Genomic DNA, 16,180 nt, shown 5'->3' on the forward strand with positions numbered 1-16,180 from the left:
TGGTTCCCATTGATAATGCTCATAGGAACCGGTTTTTATATTTATGTACTTCAGAATAAGGCCTTAGCAGGCATGAGCATTTTGTTTTTTACCCTTAGCAACCGGCATGTTTGACTAGCGTTTGAGTGACCCGGATATGAATAACTCGACCTTGCGCATGCGTAGCGCAGAAGCAGAAACCGGTGCTGTTTGTAAACCACACTGACAAAGGTGGGCGTTTTAATCATTAAAATAAAGGGGTTCATGTGGGTTTGTTTTATACAGATTGTTGTATTTCGTTGAGAACTTGTTTTACATTCCACACATGGGTGAATTTTATTAAAAGTAAGCCCTGAGATCTGGGAAACGCACTTTCGGTTCAGTGTTTTCTCAGGCTGGGTAACGACACGGTAACGGAACGATCGTTTCCGTGAAATGCTCATGCCTGCAATTATGCCAATGATTATTCAGATGAATAAATTATTTTGCATGATTAAACAACTAAATCTCCATGTGAGTGGCAAATATTAATGTTGTCTACTTGGGTTACCATCCTGGCGTTACACACTATTTGAGTGTGGGGCTTACAAAGATGGGGCAGCGCCTGGTGAATGACGAGGGAAACGGCTAATGAGAATGTAGAGTTGACTGTTGTTCACCTGCATTTGTTAATTTTTTAAGCGTGAAATGACATCACAGTTTGAAATTTCTCTTTCAACTGCAACATATTTCAACACGGAGTTGGCTAGTGCGCGAGTCTGCAGCAATATTAGTCTGTGTGGAAAAATGATTACTACAAAGCGTAGAGGTAGAGATTTTGCAAATCGTGAATTACCTGTAGGCAATGATAACTTTTTATTGGTTTGTAGGTCACAAAATATTCCTATAAAATGGTCTATTGTGCAAAAAAAGTTGGGCATTTTAAGATTCAATTGGGGCATGTGTGTAGTGTTTGCTTTTAGATTTTTTTTTTTTTTTTTTACAAAAGAATACAAATAGTATAATATAGTTCTAATAAATCAATCCTGCACATAAAGTAAGCAGATTCACATTCAAAATTTTATGTGACAATGTTATACTGTCACTTAAAATTCCCTGTAAAGCTAGATGATTCTGCAGATGAGATGTTGAGTTTTCAGTTCTATTTTCTTTATTTTGACAAGCAGTATCCCAAAGGAACCAATTGTGTTTAGCCTCAGTGGTCCCACCGTGGAGGCAAAGTGTTATCAGCTTCACGCAAAGTGAAAGGTCAGCTGAAGCAAGCAGAAAAATAGCCGTGACATGCGTTGGGTGCGAGTACCATGAAGGGAGCCAGAGCAGCAGCACCACCCAGCAACAGCAGGTATGGCTGCAGAGATAAGTGAAGCTGACACGACCCCACCCACACCGCATATTTAGAACAAAAGGAAATTCTGGGAAACGCAATGTTCTCTCATGCCAGCCTGCGAGAATGCTTCTGGGCGATCAGCTGAGAGGTCTCCATTATTCCTTAGAAAGGAGATTTCCTAGAAAGGGGTGGGTGTGCAAAGGTTACTGGAAACTTGGTTAAACATGCACTAGTGCAAATACCACATCTTTGTTATTGCTGCATCGGTGCAAAGAATTCCAGCGAAACGTCAACGCTCATAAAGCGGCCTCTTCCAAAAGAGCAGAACAGCACGAGCATGCACCGTCTACTTGAGGCTCAAAATGACAATAAATACATTTTTAAAAGTGCAAGTTTAACGTCACCGTCATGTGGAAACTGTCTAGACAGAAGACGAGACAAGACTCATTACTAAACCCTCGATGTATGCGCTACTTCTTGTGGCTCACTTCAACTGTACCACGACTTGCTGTCTTGTAAAGTAATCCGTCGCGATTCGTGGGGGATAGTGAGCAAGCCCTGCAGCCAATAGTCCAAAGCCATGAACTCATCTGCTTTTTTTTGGGTTTTTTTATAATTGCCTTTACAGTAGTGCCTTGACACAAGTGACCTGAAAAAATTTTGAAAATGACATTTTTAAATTTGGAATGTTTTTATTCTCTGTGAAAAATGACTAAATATTACTGTAAGTTACTGAGTCACTTATAGTTGCTCCCATTTGATTTACAAAGCTTGTCTCTCAGGAGTGATGGATCACTTCAAACTAGTTCCTTAAAACCAAATAGTGTATCACATTCCCATTTAGAAAACGACAGGGTGGCCGACTAATTCTGTTATTACAAAAACTTGTTTTTACAAAGTCAAATCAAGAACACTTTTGCAGCTCCAAAAACAAAGAGACGTGTCAAGTCAGATAAAGTAAGCACAACGGCGAGATAGTAAAGCAAAGGGAGCTAATCAGTGTCCTCCAAGACGCTGATGTTGGGAACAGGACCACGAACAAGACTGACTGCTCATGCAGTGGAACATGACTGACAAGGAGCATGTGTGTCAGGGACTGCCTGACATCATGACAGATAACTGTGATAGCACGAGGGCACGGGAAACTTCCTGGCTCGCGAGGGTTAAATGGAGTCCACCATTCACAGATGGTCAAATCTGGACGTGCTATAATTACCGCCCACAGACATGACAATACACGGTTTAATCTAGGTAACCCGTTGAGGCTAGATTTTGCACAACGGTGGTGCACCGGCACAATATGTCCAACGATCACATCTGCAGATAAATAATGGGTGCGTGTTTACATATTTCCACACAAATGGTTATTTTAAAGAAGAAAAAGTTTTCTATGCTATTTTACCCATTTATTGGTTGGGATAAATAATGTATATGCCTGTGAGCATTGTTCTTTTTTCTGTCTGCATGTGTTGCTGCACCATGTATTCAAATATTTGTTCTTTCGGAGCATTATAACACTGCCACCAAAACGTTATCCATCTGTCCATCTATGGCAGTCCGCATTATGTGTTTGCATTAAGATAGCGGAAAAAAAAATACATCTTTGTTTAAAATTAGTTTTTTATGTTCAGCTTGACAGTAAACTTTAATTGGGAATGCAACTACACAGATTGAACCCTTTATTTTGAAAATTTGGCTCACTGTGCCAGGCTGTTGCTTGATTTGCCATGAGCCGAGTTAAGTTCACATCTGAAAAATCCGCCAAATGACGGCTCGCAAAACACGTCACCCATATCGCAAGGCACCAATGTATTCCGGATATACAGTATATGATTGATCTAGGTTCTGATTAAATATATTGGGCCCTGCTGTAATGCACATTGCCTCCACCTACAGGATTGAGGTCCTTGCCCTGCACGATAATTGAGTGGAACAAACCGGATTATTTGGCCTTGGCAAAATTCTGCACACTAGTTATCCACAACAGTCGTTCCAGGTGTTTGTGTTTTAATGTAAATGACAAGAACATTCTTAAGACTATGGGATTATTGGACAAACTTCTGTCCTGGAAATGGATTTTCATGTAGACTGAGAAAAAGCCCTGTACTTGTGGACATACAGTTACTGCAGCTGCCCTTAGACAAGCAGTGATCCGGGTATTAAAATGTAGCTCCTGAACTGCTGAGTGGGACATTGCAAGCTAGCAGGGTCAGGCATGCTGGAGGCTATTGTTGAATTTGCAAATGATCAGTTGTATAATCCTAAATGGGGGGAATGTGATGGAAGAGAGTGAAGCAAAAAATGGAAGTGCGACAGTGGACCAGGGAATGGCCAAGAAAGCATACATAGGGCATTTTCAAGTAGCTAATTCTCAAGTAACTGGACCTCGACATAATGCGTATTGGAGAAATTGGACTGTCGGCACTAAACAACATGTCCAATTATAGTTTCAATTCGTCACTTAAAATTTCACTGAGAATCTCTGTAGTTCCAGAATCGTCCGCTGTTGTTTACCAGCGCGATGGTGCAAACAGGCAGAGAATGGGACTGACGTATTTTTGGGGCACAGATATACAGTACAATATGACAAGATTCTATTCCAAAAGCGTGCCTATGTAGCAGCCATCTTAAATGTGTTGTACTGACGTGGCGGCCATTTGATGATGCTGATACAGTATCTATTTTCTATTGTACATGGAGGAGAGTGACTTTGGCTGCGGTGTTCACTCTGATATGTACAAAACACAAATCGAGTCTGGAACACGCTATTTTTGGTACAGTAACATTTCTGTGTCAACCCATTTGTCTTTGGCAACAGATTTGGAACTAGGGAACACACTAATTGCCTGAGACTGATGAAAGCATCTCACCTACCATGGTAATGTATGCCAACGTCACCACGACCAAGTACACTGGCGCGATAAGTATGGATGAAATGTGAAACTTTAAAGCGTTTAATCTTTCTTAAAATAATTATTTACAATTAATTTTACTAATTTTGCTCTCGTCTGATCAGATGTACATTTGCTCAGGATTTGTCTTGTGAGCGTGAACGTAGGCCGTGGCGGTGGAATGAACTACTCACTACTGTCCTTGTGATAACAGTATCTGCTAATTCCAGGTCTTTTTGAAGCCCTTTGCAGGTGGTCCTTGGCTCACATTTTAAATACTTACTTCAGCAGCCTGTATATTTTTTAAATTATCCATTATTTATTCTTCAGAATTGTTTTGCACTGAAAACTTACATAGTTTGATCAAATGTAGTACAATAAAATGAAAGAATTTCGCCCAAAAAGCACTAATTGTGATCAAAAGATTGATTAAAATAGTTTTGATAAATATTTAGGCTATGATTCTGCACACAGCCTGTGAGTTCTGCTGTATAATCTGTCTACATGTGTTGCTCAACCATTTGTGTTCAAATATGTTGCTTAGGGAGTTAAAACCCCTGCAAAATAGTTGCTAATATATCATGTTGGTAAAATTAAAAATTTTTGCTAAAAAAAAAAAAAAAAAAAAAAAAAAAAAACAATCTGAACACCAGCTCATATCTCAAACAACTCGAAGAAATTATCTTAAGGGACCACCGGAGTAAGCAAGCAAAAAAAAAAAAAAATTACATCGGTGGGATATTTTTTTTTTCCCCTTGCATTCCTTGCATGGGAGGGGCCATCTGTAGTCAGCCATGTCTTTGTTGACGCTCGGTAAGTATTTAGGCACCTCTCTTTATGCACAAGACGCCAGGAGCCTGACACAGGCGGCAGACAGGGCGGTGAGCGCCTCAATGATATCATTAGCAGTTGGCTATTTTTGGTGCACGCGCTAACAGGTCGTCTATGTTGTTGCTGGCTACTATACAGGCGCTTTCAGCCTAAAATGTCAGCAACTAGTCACCCGTATGTGTGCCAGCTGGGTATCATCCAAATGATCAAGGTCCCTGTAGTTTCCACCGAGGTGCCTAGGAGCCTCTGGTTCCCCAGTAATAGGCCATTATCAAGTCCAGAGCAGCCCAAAACAAACACAGGCATGTGGCAGATAAAACCCTTTGGACGTCACTGCAGACGCACAGTGACATGCAGCAGACAAAGACAACCAAGGCGGAGAAGGTGCCGGGCAGCAGTCTGTGCTCTGCCCTCGGCAAACAAATACATTGATTGCCCATAAAATTGCAGTCCATCATTTGCCGACCTATTGTATTGTCGATGTTGAAATTTTGAGTTGTACACATTCAGTGAAGTATAGCCACAACATGCCAGGTAACTAAGGGCAATTAAGAAGAGGCAGATAAATACTTTAAACTCCAGTAATAGTCGTCGTTCCAACACTGCAGAAAGAATACACAGTATGCTTATGAACTAAAGTCCTCACACCTTTTGGCCCTGTCTATTGTTTGAATATACAATGTACTGTACAGCTTTTGCTTTTTCTGTCAGTTTGTTTCCGTGTACCTTGCAGTGACAAACATCTTGAAGTAAATGAACTGGCTCTTTTTGGAGAACCGCACAAGCGAGAAACTGAAAACAGGTACTAAAGAATGCTTCCCCGCAATAATCAGGGGTTCACTGGAGTACTGTCCAAAAACTGAGTGGCATTTGCTGCAAAGGACTGAATAGTGAGGCATTGTAAAAGGCTGCAACTGGGGAGAGATAAGAGTTTACGTCTCTGAGTGCATGTGTGTATGTGTGAGCTGCGAGTTGTGCAGCTGTGTGTATGTTGCATTTGGTCCTAAGCCAAGATTCAGCGGCCGGCAACAGGAGCACCATAAAACTTAAAGCTATTGTGTGTAGTATGCCTTTCGCCTCAACTGCCCCTTGCCTCTGAAAGCTACTATTCATGACAAGGGCAGAGGGACACTACACAATGGATCTCAATTCTGCCCTGCCTATGTGGGACAATAAACAAACGAATTCAGTCTTTCCAGTCTCCACCCACACGAGTGGCTGTATGTACGCACGTTACGAACGCTGCATGCCAGGCAAGGTGGAGCTGACAAGGGCAAAGGTTGACCGTGTTGTTCATAGGCCATCAAACTGTCTCACTTCCCAGCTGGGTATGAGGTAGGGAGGGTGAAACAACAACTGGGTACATGGATGAAATAATTGATAACAGCTTTAGACGTCACACAGCTCATTAGAGAGCTAAGTGGTTATAAAAGGCTGACTGTCGAGAAAAAGGTTAAATTATTAGTCACACTGGTTGCTAAATGATTGGAAAATTATGTCTTTAAGAGTGATTGGGTATAACTCCCATTTGCATATCTGTGCATTGTATCATTTTACAATGATACATATTTTAGTAGCGTCATAATTATTTAGTTAATTTTTTTGCCCTACAGGGCTGCAGAGGCACCAAATTTCTGATAAGTGCTTAACACAGCGACTGCCATGTAAACAGGTTCCAAACATTCCCATCTTTTAAAGCCAGACCCACACAGAGCTGTAGAAGTAATTATCCCATTAATATCTCTGCCTTATTTCTGCACAAATTCAGTTTTGTTGTCACTTATTTTTGTTGTATTTTCCTACAAAACTTTTGATGCTAAAACATTTTTTTAAATATCTATACATTCATCCCTTTTCTGAGCCGCTTATCCTCACAAGGGTTGCAGGAGCGCCGAAGCCTATCCCAGCTATCTTCGGGCAGGAAGGGGGATACAGCCTGAACTGGTTGCCCGCCAATCACAAAGCACATTGAAACAGCCATTCACACTCACAATCATACCAAATGGCAATTTAGAGTCTCCAATTAATGCATGTTTTTGGACTGTGTGAGGAAACTGGAGTGCCCGGAGAAAACGCACAGAGGCACGGGGACAACATGTGAACTCCAGACAGGTGGGGCTGGGGTTTGAACCCCAGGTCCTCTAAACTGTGAGGCAGACGCTCTAACCAGTCGCACCACCGTGCTTCTACCAGCTAATCGATGGTGCGTATTATACATGGGGACAAGATAATACTTGATTTTGGGGACCAATTATGTGGCTGAGTATTACACTCGAAAGTATATGATATACAGGAAATTACTGAAATTGTTAAATTGATTGCTTATTATCTTTACAATAAACAGTTTACGATTTGAAGCAGTGCCAATGTGGAAAAAGACACGCCCACAGTGAAATCAAAAGCATCTGAGCAGACCAAGGACAAAGAAAAAAAATCCAGGTTACATGATTTCTTGACAAAGAGCCAACACAAATCAGAGCATTCTGGATCATGAGATCTTCCTAGAAGCTGCGCAAAATCAAGTAACTCCATCATTAGGGTGTCACCTTATTGTGGTGGAGAGGTGTGTGTCCCGGAGATCCAAGAAGTTAAGTTGTCTAGGCTTTTATGCCCCTGGCAAGGTTGCCTCGGGCAAACAGGTCCTGAGGGAGGGACCAGACAAAGCATGGCTAAATGAGGTTTCTCCATAGGGTGACTGGACTTTCCCTTATAGATAGGGTGAGAAGCTTGGTCAGAAGCTGGGAGGGGCTCAGAGTAGAGTCGCTTCTCCTCCACATTGAGAGGAGCCTGATGAGGCCGCTTGGGATCTGATTAGGATGTCTCCTTGACGCATCTCTGCTAAGGTGTTCCACGCATGTCCAACCGGGATGAGACCTCGGGGACGATCTAGGAAACACCGGAGAGATGATGTCTCCCAGCTGGCATTTTTGTACTAAAAAAAAACTACCACAATTCCACATGTAATGTAATGATACAACACATTTTTTGCATTAGTAATTGCGCTCAGTTTGGCAGATAAACATTTCTCTCTGCGTCAAGATGTGCAGTCACTTCATTAAAATACGTTCAGTATTTGTGCAAAGAAAGACGGACACTTAGTGTACTTTTTTGAGCCCCTAAACCGAAACAACAACACTTCAGCAAGCGCAGCGGGGACAACAGCCTAAGGAGCTATGGAAGGCAAAGATTTTACTAGACAGTTTATAATCTATACCACAATATAACGGCATGAAAAAAATTACATAATCATTTCATTTAACAATGTCCACTCCCAAATATTTATTAGAATTAACAAAAAGACAATTTGAAGTTTCATCCACGATTGCACTGCTTCTACATGAGTTTTATGTTTTTCTCCGTAGCATTGTTTTGGTATCAATGTAATTTATGTAAGTATAAACGTCGGAATTTTTTAGTATCGTGACAACGCTATTTGTGTATAATAACTTTATTTATGTCATACACACGACAGTACCTGTCTGACTAGTTTACCTGCTGATACCAGCTACCCATGAAATCCAAATAGAGCATGACAAAGTGACTTTTTGAAAAGACAAGAATTCGGATTGATGCTACACTTGAATCTCCAGTTTCACAAGACATTGGTCAGGATTTTGTCTCATTAAACCACGGGACATTTGAAAAAGTGCTCAGCCTGTCCAAGGGAAATTTATTTGCCTACAAAGTGCCAGCCTTTGCCCTCGCAGATCAGAGTTCAATGGGTTCACCGGGACAGTGTGGATTTCCCTTTCTTCCATGAATTTGAGCACTTCGACTACTTGTGCACTTTTGATAAGGGCTGCAAATGTATAGAGATCACAGTGCAGATGACCTCAGATAACTGAAACCTTAAACTTAAGAAGGGGTGGGGGAGGGGCTTTCTGAGTCATAAACTACAGTTAAACACATCAAATATATCTTGAACAATAGTGCTGAACACTTCAAGAGTGTTCTGTGATTTGACAGAATAGTCGGTCTTGCTTTTCACACACAATATGGGAAACAAACACACCAAATACCACACCAGCATTCATCATTCCTACATACACACCCCCCAAAAAAATAGAGCGAGATAACCAAAATTGTCACTGAGTTTTTATCTCTGTGTAGCTAAGTCCAGTTTATCTTAAGACAGGAAGGGACACTTCGGAAGCAGGACCAGAACGACATGCGCGTGCTTTGAAGACAGGATGCTGCGCGTGACTACTAGCTGATGCCTAATCGCACAAGATATCCTGATACATGCATACCGATGGAGTCAAACACAGACATGGACAAATATTACACTTGTTCCCACATTTGGGTGATGACTTTTCTTCATCCTAAATTTACTATACTTGCGTTTCAAGATCCAGATAATGGCTATTATGATGTTGACAATTGAGACGGACGGCAAAAGAAAAGAAAAATAAAACAAAGACAAAACACCAATTAGTGAATTTGTGAGTAAAAGAGCATTTCAAAACCATAACAAAAAGACATTTGCAGAAAACAAGGAGCTGTCAAGAATGAGTTCATTTGCAAGCATTGAAACTGCAAATCCAAACTTGTGACATTACAAATTGGTAAGAATGCGGCTCGGGAAAGCACGAGACTAATGTAACGTGAGCCCAATTTTTCCACCTGTTTTGACTCAACGCATCAAGAGGTGCATGCTCGCACAAATAATGTTATCAATCAGGAGGGGATGCACTAATGGCCTCTCCTCCCTCTTCATCATCTAACACTTTCAAAGACATGTCGGGGGCAGGAAAGACGTTCTGTGGGTCACACTGAGGCCACTTCCTGTGCAGTCCCCCCCAACCATCCCTTGAAAGAGTTAATCCGTCTTCTCCTCCTCCTTTCACTTCCTTTTTCCTCAATGCTGTCACCAATTCTCAGTGCAAATAATTGTCAGCGCCAAGGTCACAAAGTCCACTTGCTGCATTCAGGCAAGAATTTTTGTGTATTTCCATGCTGGCACAGGTAAAACACATTGCACAAGTGTGTTATCATTGCAGCACACGCCCATGCCAAAGCAACTATGTTAGGGAGAGACTACATGCAATACAAGGCAAATGTGGCAGCTATACTGATAAGGACGTTCGTTACCTTAAGAAAGCGCAATAAAGCTGCACACATACAAAATATAGAAAAAAAGTTTAGAAGTTGTGCACAAATGATAAATACTTCGTTACTATACCTCATTAGATTTTTCAGGTATCTGAACTTGAGTATCACAATTTTCTTCTGTTGTGCAGTTATTAAAACGAGTATTACAGTATATGGATTAAATTCTTGTATTCCGATACCACTGCATCCCGTCTTTTACGATTACGGGACTTTATCTTCAAACGCAACCGGATACGCTTGTTACCTGGCGATGACAACAACAATGGGGAGCGTTGCGTCGATTAAAAGAACAAAATTGAGCCAAAATGAGTAGTGGTGTTCAGCAGTGCTGAGGCGAGGACTTTTATTCAAGGCTTGTTGGATGTATGTCTGCCTATTTTTAATACAATATGGCTCGCAACAAAATGCTACGTAGCCTAGAAAGCTACTGCTAGCTCTAACAGTTGTACGTAAAAACGTCGCCATTCTATTGAATAATTTGGTAAAGCTTCAGTGTGTGTGAAGTAATTTAATCATCCATCCAAATTCCAAGCCGCTTATCCTTACAAGGGTCATGGGAGAGCCGGAACCCATCCCAGCTAGCTTCAAGCGAAAGGTGGACTACATCTTGAACTGGTCGTTATTCAGATATTAAAAACAACACTGAGCGGGAATTGATCCCACGCTGCCCGCACCATAGTGTCTGGCGTGTGTACCACTACAGAATCCATGACTCCTGTGACTTAATCACAACAAAGTACCGTAATTTCTCAAAAATAATGCGCAAAATTTTCCAAAAATATTTTCAAAAAGTTAATAGAGCGCATTATATTTAGGCATGGATGAAAAATAAAAAATACAATCACGTTGTATAGTTGTATACAGGTACATATTGTGGTTAAAAAAAGTATATATATACATTTTGATATGATATTTGATGTATCATATGACACATTTATGTTTTTCACAGTAATGTGTCCCCCCAACCTGAACTCTATGACCTCCTCGGGGAGCTTGCATTTTACGATCGTTAGCGTAGCATGTTTGTTGCTACTGCACCAAAGATTAGAAACAACTGCCCGTGAGTTCATTTTAACTTAAACCAAGACAAAAAATGTCGACTACAATGTCTAGTTGTGGAAAGCTAACAAAATATACAGATAATTCCCAATATTTTGAGCAGATGGGTAGTAGCAAATTGGTGGTGTGCATTGTACATTGGTAGAAGGGCTTTCCTGATTTTTTATAGGTCAACTTTGGGGGTGCGCATTATACTCGATAAATTATGGTAATTTATTTAAAGTAGATTAGCACCCATTATTTCTGTCACCTGGTAATGTTATCTTGAATATATGGCCTGACTAGAGAATACTTTGGAAGATACTCAGTACACAGTAAATGTCCAGTAAACGAACAAGTTATTCAAATCGACACAAAAAATAGGTTGTGCCAAAAGGTCACATTTAAAAGTACAAGCTATCTTTGTGACTGTGTATACAGAGAAATGTTTCTATGCATTGAGTCAGCATAAAATGTTTTTTGCAAAACCTCCAGCTGATTGTTCATTTGCAAAAAAAAAAGAAAAAAAAAGTGCCCACAATCAGATAAGTGTTAAGACGCCCAAACAAAAACAAGGAACTTTTTCTCCTTAGGTTCAAGAGGTAACATGTACAAGGAGTCACTGTATAAGGGACATTTATATTTAAAATATAGGGAGGAGCTTGTTCCATAGTGCACCGCACAAGAATAAATGACTTAACTAAATGAGCAAGGAACAAAGCTGAAGAGCTCTTTCACTATCAGAGACCCCCCTCAAGTTAACATGGATATTGGACTTCAAAAGTCGTCAATGGGAGTGAATGAATTTTAAATGTGGAGGCGAATAAATGAGACACCTGACCGAGAGGGACTGAGGCTGCGCACAAGAAAACAAGCTGCGACTGTGCACGGCTTGGACACCTGCTCACATAAAGACATAGTGTGGCGCAGAACAAAACCTTTGGGGGCCCAGCTGATGCACAATCAGAAAGCCCATACCACACATCTACTAAGGGTGCCCTTTAGGGTCACAATGAGGCTGCAGTCTAAAAAGCATCTACTGGCCTCTGTGTGGGACACAAGCTTACTTCCCCATTAGCTCAAACATTCTACACAAATGTATAATCCATCAAAATGACAACTTTTCCCCGAGGCCATACAGTACGCTAAAAGAACTTCTGCGTTGAACCAGGACTTCGTGAAAGTGGCATCCTATTCTTTTCCTTTTTATAACCTGTCTGACAGGAAACTGGGTTACGCTAGGGAGACTCTCCAAGTCCAAAAGGATGTGACCATATTTGGGCAAGTACAGTGGTGTGTGAGTGTGTGTGTATGTACATGTATGAGGAAACAACGCCAAGTTCAAAGAGAAGACTCTTCCTGTGAGTAGGAGTGCTTCAAACACTGCCATACTCCACAAGGCATGACTGGTGTTAAATATTTCAACTCTTGGCTGCAATCTGGAGAAACCGGGAAGTCATTAATGTGGGGCATAGGTGCAATCTTTCCGACATGTGACAATGACTCCATGATTTTTTGAATTTGTATGTTACACAGGTATTACTTGAACTCCTCTGTGAATAATTCATTGTGGTACTTTGACAAACAAGCGCACCAGCTTGTGATTTTGTTAATTTTTTTTACAGTACAAACACACAAAAATAAAATTAGCCATTTTGTGTACTTTTATAGCTTGCGGTGGTCTCAAGAAGTAATATTATATTTCATCTTACTTGATTTTGTAGCGGGCGGCACAGTGGGGCAGCTGGAAAGCGTTGGCCTCACAGTTCTGATGTCCCGCCTGTGTGTAGTTTACATGTTCTCCCCGTGCCTGCGTGGGTTTTCTCCAGGCACTCCGGTGTCCTCCCACATCCCAAAAAAATGCAACATTAATTGGACACTCGAAATTGCCCCGAGGTGTGATTGTGAGTGCAGCTGTTTGTCGTGATGTGCCCTGCAATTGTCAACGAGTTCAGGGTGTACCCCGCCTCCTGCCCGTTGACAGCTGGGATAGGCTCCAGCACTCCCACAACCCTCGTGAGGATAAGCAGCAAAGAAATTGGATGGATGCATGGTTTTGTAGCTACCACATAGGTAACTTGACAGACCTCCTAGTGTGCAAACAGAAACAGCAAATAACTGAAATACCTTGTGCTACAGGTTGGATTTAAAAAGGGGAAATCCAGTGCTTTGCATGAACAGTGTATCGAATAGGTCATGTGACATGTACCCTATGTTGAGAATGTGATGTTAAATCCTCTCTCATTTAATAGCGTTTTGAGAAGATTTTTATCAACAATTATGAATTTTCATGGGCGCTGCCATTTTCGAGTCACATGACCTATGTGGGCAGATGTGACGTGTACCATGCTGCAACAAAGGGTCAATTAAATGGGACACCTTTGTGCCCAGCGCCAATTTCTCGTATTTATCCTCACCTGATGAAGAAATAGCAGTAACGATTGATCGGGAAGACGGAGGAATACCTCCATAAAGATTTATCCATACAGTCAATAAAAATCTTCTCAAAACACTATTAAATGAGAGAGCATTTAACATCACATTGTCAAAATAGGGTACATATTACATGACCTATAGGATACACCGTTTATGCAAAGCACTGGATTTCCCCTATAAGTAATACAGTATATGTGTCGAGACTTACAAAAGCTTGCAGTTGGGTGTTAAAATGTCAGTAATTACAAGTTGTTGCCCTAAAAAGAGCGATATTTGAGCAGAACTAACACCATGCACAAGAAATGTTTGTTTTTGAAAAATATTTGTTTGAAATAAAATACATTTTGATCACAAGTGCAAGGAGTAATGGAATTAGCAAGTGCCAGTACTTTGTATTGTAGTCGTACTTGGTAAAAAATAAAAATAAAAATAAAAAATTAAATAAGTGAAATTGGTGCATTCCTCCAGTTGAACTTTATATAACGCATTTTTTTCATTATCTTTAAATGTTTTATCAAAAATAGTGCCGTTTTATTTCATTAAAAACATGATACTGGAATGGATTGATGGCATTTTAATACTTTCAATGTGGAATATTTGATTTGGAATCTTGAGTAAATTGAGTTACAAGCTTGGTTACGGAACAAGTCCAACTCAAAAGTCAAGGAAATTTGAAAATGCCTAATGTTATGCCTTGTATCGTCTTGCAGGAAGCAACACATTTTGATGAATCCAAAGACGGGATCTATATTAAAGGCTCTACAGTGCATGTGCAAGTTTCTACAGTGTCATTCCAGTAAATAATCTAGACAACAACGTGACATGCATGGGCACAAACACAGAATCTAAGCCGCCAAGCAGGATGAATAATTGAAAAGTGACTCATTTGTCAGGTGCAACATACACACATTTTTAAAAAAAAAAAAAAAAAAAAAAAAAAAAAAACGACTGCAAGAAAGTCCTGTTTGGTTGTTTTTCTTCTCACACACAACTGCTGCAGACAATAGAATCAAAGTATAATGGGTAGTTTTAGTGGGAGCTTACAATATGGTGGGCCCACCTGGCAACGCCAGAGACAGATGGTGTAATTGTGAGTGTGTGAGAAAGGGTGTGGACTGCACGAGACAAAAAGACATTCGTTGGTGGAATTGGTACATTGTTGAGTATGGAGAAAACGCAATCGGACATTACCACCGTGTGGCCTCAAGAGGTTACTGCAGCTTGGGAATGTGTGAGGCTTCCTTCCATGATATAATCGACCCCCAAAGATAACAAAACATTTCGCACTGAGGGCTACAAAATACATAAAATAATGGAAGCAATAGGTGATGGTCCATATCATGTTGGGTTTATGAAACATACTAAAACAATTCAATAAGATATCGGTAAACGTGCTAAGAAATCAAACTGGACAAGCTTTCTCCAATAAGTGAGCTTTTGCAGCTAACTTTGGCCGACAGGTACTGGTTACGAGAGCACAAATAGAAAACCATTCACACACACACACGTTTACACCTATGGACAATTTAGAGTCTTCAAATAACTTACAAAAATGTTTTGGGAATGTGGGAGGAAGCAAACCCCACACAGGAAGGCCGGAGTTGGAGTCAAATCCCCAACCTCAGAACACTGAGGCAAATGTGGCAACCGCGAGAACACAGGGCCAACAAAATTATAAACACGATATACAAATACAGTATATTGATATCAGTGACAAGGAAAACGTTATTAGTATTAATATCGCAGGAGATATAAGGTTCTTAATTCCGCCCCACTAGTTTTTAACATTACATCTATATCATTGATTGAATTATTTTTCAAATGTTAAGTTTAAAAAGTATTGGAACAAATTATTATGAAACTAACTAAAATTACATCTATTTGAAATAAAAACACATGATACTGTGGAACATTCAATTTTCATAAAATATTTTTAATTTAAAAATGTGTGGGCTTTCTTTCAACTTCCCCTCCCCTGTTTGTTTAAACAGTTATTCTGACTTGACACATGATAAATGTGATTTGTGGGGTGGGGGCTGGAATATAGTTCAGCAATTAATGTCTCCACCTTGTGGCCATAATTTGGTAGACAAGAAACAACAGCCTGACAAAAGGGTTTTGACAAATATGGCTAAAAGTGGCACTGAAAACCCCATTTTTAATTTTTAAAAAGTGTGACAAATTTTCACAACACATTTTGACAGCTACAAAAACACTAAATACTGCAATACCTTCAAATATTAAAAATTTGTAAAATGTGTATTTTTAACAAAAAAAATGTGTCATAACATTTAATATTTATTATACTCATTGTGCTACCTCAGCGGCAAAGTCAATTTCAACTTTTTGTTTATTTTTTGTGTTGAAAAATTACCACACATGGAGCTGAAGATAGCATACGTAGACAAACAATGAGCGATTCAGAGTGAAAGGCACAGAAATGGTGGCAATTCCTTGCTCAACGAAACCTCAACAGTAGCTGGTAAAGAGATTAGCATTTCTTCAAAAACTTTCAAAAATGTTCCCATTTCTACGTTTTTGTCAATTGTACCTTTAGAACCATGAC

General features: G+C 40.2%; 1 protein-coding gene across 2 annotated transcripts in view; it reads right to left on the reverse strand.

Annotated features, from left to right (window-relative positions):
* Nucleotides 1-16,180, reverse strand: part of gng12a (guanine nucleotide binding protein (G protein), gamma 12a) — a 51,067-nt gene that overhangs the window by 17,560 nt on the left and 17,327 nt on the right. The window contains exon 2 of one of the 2 annotated variants that reach the window (XM_061839795.1): nucleotides 7,575-7,914. The exons of the other annotated variant lie outside the window; for it this stretch is intronic. The gene's annotated coding sequence lies outside the window, so the exon portion shown is untranslated. The remainder of the gene's footprint in view (nucleotides 1-7,574; nucleotides 7,915-16,180) is intronic. 2 annotated transcript variants of the gene reach the window in all.

The sequence above is a fragment of the Syngnathoides biaculeatus genome, chromosome 13 (assembly GCF_019802595.1).
Source record: "Syngnathoides biaculeatus isolate LvHL_M chromosome 13, ASM1980259v1, whole genome shotgun sequence".
NCBI classification, from domain to species: Eukaryota; Metazoa; Chordata; class Actinopteri; order Syngnathiformes; family Syngnathidae; genus Syngnathoides; species Syngnathoides biaculeatus.